The sequence below is a fragment of the Nycticebus coucang genome, chromosome 2, assembly GCF_027406575.1.
Source record: "Nycticebus coucang isolate mNycCou1 chromosome 2, mNycCou1.pri, whole genome shotgun sequence".
NCBI lineage: Eukaryota > Metazoa > Chordata > Mammalia > Primates > Lorisidae > Nycticebus > Nycticebus coucang.
The window spans coordinates 78,508,541-78,514,540 of record NC_069781.1 but is presented as its reverse complement, the minus strand read 5'-3'; the positions used below and the strand labels follow the sequence as shown (position 1 = coordinate 78,514,540).

Genomic DNA, 6,000 nt, shown 5'->3' with positions numbered 1-6,000 from the left:
TTCAAATCTTGCTTCTACCACTTAGCACTGTGGTTACCTACAGATATTGGAACCTCTTATCTTCTGTAAACTACAGATGATAATCATGAGTACTTTACAGGGGAAGTAACTTGGTTCAGGGTATGCACTTAGTACAGTGCCAAGTACAGAAGTAAGCTCTCAATAAGTGTTACCAATTCTTGAAATTATATTCTCTCTCTCTCTTTTTTTTTTTTGCGGTTTTTGGCTGGGGCTGGGTTTGAACTCACCACCTCCAGTATATGGGGCCAGAGCCCTACTCCTTGAGTAACAGGCGCCGCCCGAAATTACATTCTTATTTTAATTATTATAATACTTTATACCTCTTTCTTTCTTTCTTTTTTTTTTTGCAGTTTTTGGCCAGGGCTGGGTTTGAACCCGCCATATCCGGCACATAGGGCCAGCGCCCCACCCCTTTGAGCCACAGGTGCTGTCCCACTTTATACCTCTTTCAATGCAAAGTGTAATGGTATTATAGTTATTTTTGCACAAGTATTATCACCCCTTAAGGGACACATAGTTTCTGGGGATTATTCATCTTCATGTCCTTTTTTTTTTTTTTTTTGAGACAGAGCCTCAGGCTGTTGCCCTGAGTAGAGTGCTGTGACATCACAGCTCACAGCAACCTCCAACTCCTGGGCTCAAGCGATTCTCCTGCCTCCACCTCCCAAGTAGCTGGGACTACAGGCGCCTGCCACAACACCTGGCTATATTTTTGGTTGCAGCTGTCATTGTTGTTTGACGGGCCACAGCTGGATTCGAACCTGCCAGCTCAGGTGTATGTGGCTGGCGCCTTACCTGCCTGAGCCACAGTCGCCAAGCCTTCCTGTCCTTTATAAAGCCTTACCTAGCACTTTTTGGCTCAGCAGATCTTCAACCAATATTTGCTAAGTAAATAAACAAATGTTCTAAATAAAGTGGTTCTGAAGGGACAGGCTTGTACGCATAATCCCTTTACTTAGGATCCAGGTAGGATGTCATATGCCTTTTGACTGCTCTATAAATATTTTATTATAGTAACAATGATACATGGATTATAATTATGAATGAAGGTTACTCTGAGTTCAGATTTCCTCAAATATGGTTATATCTATGAACCGTATAGAAAATGTATTCATATAAATTTCCAGCTTAATGCAAACTGAGCTTTAACTTGATTTTTAAAGTAATGAAAGTAAATCATTGTGCCCTTTACCTTTCAAACAATTGTTTCCAGGAACCAGGAAGGTAGGGCTACATATGGTAGGCTGTACTAAATTAGATCTTCTTTTCTTTCTACATTTAGTTAATAATTATCCTATGTGTTTTTTTTTTCCTTTTCTTTTTTTTTTTGAGACACTCTTGCATTGTTACCCTAGGTAGAGTGCAGGGCATCATCAGAGCTCACTGCGACCTCAAACACCTGGGCTCAATCTATCCTCCTATCTCAGCCTTCCAAGTAGCTGGGACTACAGGTAAGTGCCACTAAGCCAAGCTAAAGTTTTCTGGTTTTTGTAGAGACTTCTTGCTCTTGCTCAGGCTGGTCTCAAACTCCTGGCCTGAAGGGATCCTCCTGCCTCACCCTCTCAGAGTGCTATGATTACAGGTGTGAGCCACGGGGCTTATCTCTGATGTGTTTTCAGTCTGCAACTGAATTATCTTCATAATGCTTATGACTAAGTGGCAAACCAATGGGAGAAAGGGATAGGAGCAGCCACCTGGGCCTATGTTCTTCTGCTTCCTCTATGCCAGCTTTCTCTAAACAAGGGAGATTGAGCCACTATTTTGGGAAAGGAAACTATAGAGCCACAGGCAGTAGGTAAGTCTTCCATGCTGTGATTCGCAGACTGGAATATTTTAATATTAGCATTAACAAATATTCTTTTTTTTTTTTTTTGAGATAGTGTCTCAAGCTGTCACCCTGGGTAGAGTACCTGGCGTCATAGCTCACAGCAACCTCCAACTAGGGCTCAAGCCATCCTCTTCCCTCAGTTTTTCTATTTTTAGTAGAGACAGAGTCTCCCTTTTGCTTAGGCTGGTCTCAAACTCCTGAGCTCAAGCAACTCACCTGCCTCATTTCCAGATATAGGTATTAACACACACACAGTTGGTTAATGTGATATAGAGTACAAATCACTGCTGAGATGTCTTTACCATAAATCCAAGGACTTCTATGTGTACACTGATATATTTGATAATCTTTCACATATGTTCCAATGAAATATTTCAAATGAATCATTTATTTAAAATGATTTTATTCAAAAAATTATTCTTTTGTTGTGATTGTTCTTCAGTATAATTCATTAATAAATGGTATAATTAGGGATTAAAAAAAGAATGAAGTACTGACACATTACAGCACAGATGAGCCTTGCAACTATTATGTTAAGTGAAAGTAGCCAGACCAAAAAGTTGAAGATTGTTATGTCCCAATTTCTTTTTTTTCTTCTCCTTTTTTTTTTTTATTTTTTATTTTTGTAGAGACAGAGTCTCACTTTATGGCCCTCGGTAGAGTGCCGTGGCATCACACAGTTCACAGCAACCTCCAACTCCTGGGCTTAAGCGATTCTCTTGCCTCAGCCTCCCGAGTAGCTGGGACTACAGGCATCCGCCACAACGCCCAGCTATTTTTTGGTTGCAGTTCAGCCGGGGCTGGGTTTGAACCCGCCACCCTCGGTATATGGGGCCGGCGCCTTACCAACTGAACCACAGGCGCTGCCCCCGAATTTCTATGAAATGTCCAGAATAGGCAAATCAGTAGAGACAGAAAATAAATTAGTGGTTGCCAGGGACTGGGGGTAGGGAGGCATGGGAAATGACTGCTAAAATATATGGGGTTTCTTGCTGGGCTGAGAAAAATGTTCTGGAATTAGTGGTGATAGTTATATAACTTTGTGAATATAGTCCAAATTACTGAATTATGCACTTTAAGAGTAAATTGATATGTGAATGGTATCTCAATAAAAATGACTACATCCAAAAATAAAATTTCAAATATAAATACCCTCAAAATTCAAAGTGTGCCATATTTTTGGTAGATTAGGTTTGCCTACTTTTGAGAGCCCATAAATGTTAAGAAGGAGAAAAAAAGGAGGGATCAAAGCTGGAAATTCTGGGCAGGGAGTACGCTTTTTGAATGCAGGAGTACCTGCCTTTGATCCTCACCCCTATCACCATGGGAATAATTATCCTTTTCGTAGAATCCTAGACATTTAGGGGAGTGGATTTTAGAATATATCTACTGCCTCCAAATGCCCTGTTCTATAGATGTAGGAACCGAGGCCAGGATGGAGGAGTTTGCTTACTGTCACCCTGTGAGCTGGCAAAGGAGCTGAGAATCAAAATGAGATTTCCTGCTCCCTACATATTTTTGGGCTGCCATTTGCCTATCTTTTTAACAGTTGGGGGCCATCAAGTTCAGGAATTTGCAGGTGCAAGCTTTGCTGTGAACTGTAGGGGAGCATTAATTCCGTAGCCTTTTCTGCCCAGAGGCGAGCTTTTGCCTGGTGAGGTTTGATGACTCTGCACTTTCGCATAGTTAGGAAAAGGTTGTGACATGAGTAACGCCCCGCTGGATGAGTTGGAGACCAGCATGAGCAAGAGTGAGACCTGTCTCTACTAAAAATAGAAAATTTTGGGTGGCGCCCGTGGCTCAGTGAGTAGGGCACCGGCCCCATATGCCAGAGGTGGTGGGTTCAAACCCGGCCCCGGCCAAAAACTGCAAAATAAATAAATAAATAAAAATGATTTCTTAAAAAAAAAAAAAATAGAAAATTTAGTTATGCGTTTTGGTGGGCGCCTGTAGTCTCAGCTACTCCGGAGGCTGAGGCAGGAGGATGGATTGAGCACAGGAGTTTGAAGTTCCTGTGAGCTAGGCTAAGGCCATGGCGCCCTAACGCGGGGAAGAGAAGCTAAGTCTTAAAAAAATAAACAAACGAAAAAAGAAGTAGCTTTCTGAGGCAGAGGGAGGTCCTTTGTTTCTCGCCCCGAGGAGGCCAGCGGACCCCGCGAGGCTTAGAGGGTGCAGAAGGTGCCTCAGACCCGGGGGGAGTAGGAGCGGCGCGCAGGCGCACTGAGGTCCGCCCGCAGCCGGCTCCGCGGTACAAAGAGAGCGGCGGGGAGAGCCGGACGTCCTCGGCGTCTGAGACAGCTGCCCCGGGCCCCGCAGGTCCGCGCCGTCCCTCTCGCCCAGTTGCGCGGCGCAGCCCCAGTCACTTCCCATCCGGTGTCTGAAGCTTGCGGGTGTGCCAGGACTCCTCCGCTCTGGCTGGGCTGCAGCGCCCGCGGCTCCAGCGCGTTTCGGGGTTTAATTCTGGCGCTCGCCCGCCGGGCCGGCTCCGCCCCGCCCCTCCGCCCCGCCCCCTCCCCGGCGCTGGTGATCTGCTGCTGGGAGAGTGAGCGAGCGGCCGGCGGCTCGGTGCTGCAGGTTGGAGGAGCGCCTGGAGGTGAGTGGCGCCGGGGGCTGCGCTGTGCCCCCTTCCGCGGCGGGGCTGCCCCGGGACGCCCGGCTTCGACCCCTGCCTCGGGCGGGCTGCTGCGCGGTGCAGAGCAAACTTGGCGGGCGCCGGGGGCGCAAGGCGGCCGTGGCGGTGCCTGAGGGCACCCTCCGCGGGCTCCCGCTAGCCCGGGTTAACCCGGCGGCCGTAGGGAGGGGTCGGAGAGACTGCTTAGGCTTCGGGGCTGCCTGAGTTTGGCGCGCGCCGCAGCTTCAGAGTTCGGTCGGTCTGGGAGGGGAGCGCCGCGCGCGGGACTTGGGGCAGCGGGAAGTTTGGGCTGGGCCGGCAGGCAGCAGGGTGCGGGCGGCTGCCGACCCCAAGCCAGGGCGTGCTGGCTGTTGGATACCTGTGGGTTTTTCCCTAGCCCAGGGTGGAATGAGGGACCCTCTCTGAAGCGTCTCTCCGTGAAGTCCAGTGCTGTGCCCCTAGAGAGGGAGTAGCGGTCAAGACCCCTTTATCCTCAGTCCCAGAGCGGCAGGTGGCCTGGGGTCGCCAACTCCGTGATGGCTCCGGCCGGGTTTGGAGGATCGGGATGTGGGGGAGGGGTAGGGGTACTGCAGTGCTCGGGGCCTATCGGGCCGCCCAACACGGTCGGGCCAGCCTGGGTTTCTGGAGGATCTGCCATGTCAGGTCGAGGGAAGGTGCAAACGTCTTTCAGCGGGCTTAGTCCCCAAGTGTGCCCTCTTCCTTGCCACTTCAGCACGCGCGCAGAGAGCCCCACCCTCAGCCACCTTCCCTTGACCGTTCATCTCCCTCACCTGGATTTCCGTGGAACTTTTAGAGGCAACTTTTCACAGTGGGTACTGCAGATGACCTGGGGAAGGCCCTGGCGGTGTTAGCGTTAACAGCGTCTGCCGGTGCTCGCTCTTTGCACGTTGTCTGTACTGAGGATCGGCTCATCTTATTAATTAGTGAATTACCATATTAGACTGAGATCCCTAAGACTAACAAGGAAGGTTAATCATCGAGACCTGGGATAGTGCAGGTTTTTTTTTTTTTTTTGAGACAGAGCCTCAAGCTGTTGCCCTGGGTAGCGTGCAGTGGCATCACAGCTCACAGCAACCTCCAATTCTTGGGCTTAAACGATTCTCTTGCCTCTGCCTCCCAAGTAGCTGGAACTACAGGCGCCCGCCACGACGCCCGGCTATTTTTGGTGGTAGTTGTCATTGTTGTTTGGCAGGCCCGGGCTGGATTCCAACCCACCAGCTCCCGTGTATGTGGCTGGCGCCTTAGCTGCTTGAGCTACAGGTGTCGAGCCCATAGTGCAGTTCTTTGCTTCACCTTCATGTCCCTCATCTCTGGACCTCAATGGAAATCAGGGCCTGTGAGCTTATTTTTACTTCATGAATCTATTCCTCTTGGTTTTTAGATGATACTTTGCTGTTCATCATAGTTTCTCCATTAATGCACTTCCTTACGAAAATGTGGTTCACTCCCATATTCTATTTCCCTTTTTTAAAGTGTACAATTCAATGGCTTTTAGTATATGCATAAAGTTATGGAGTTG

The 6,000-nt window shown here is 48.5% G+C and overlaps 1 protein-coding gene across 4 annotated transcripts in view; it reads left to right on the top strand.

Annotated features, from left to right (window-relative positions):
• The first annotated feature begins 4,313 nt into the window (after positions 1–4,313).
• The window catches only part of KANK1 (KN motif and ankyrin repeat domains 1), a 217,061-nt gene continuing 215,374 nt past the window's right edge, over positions 4,314–6,000 (top strand). For 3 of the 4 annotated variants that reach the window (XM_053574315.1, XM_053574307.1, XM_053574287.1), the window contains exon 1: positions 4,314–4,442. The gene's annotated coding sequence lies outside the window, so the exon portion shown is untranslated. The remainder of the gene's footprint in view (positions 4,443–6,000) is intronic. The other variant, XM_053574300.1, reaches the window with a different exon arrangement.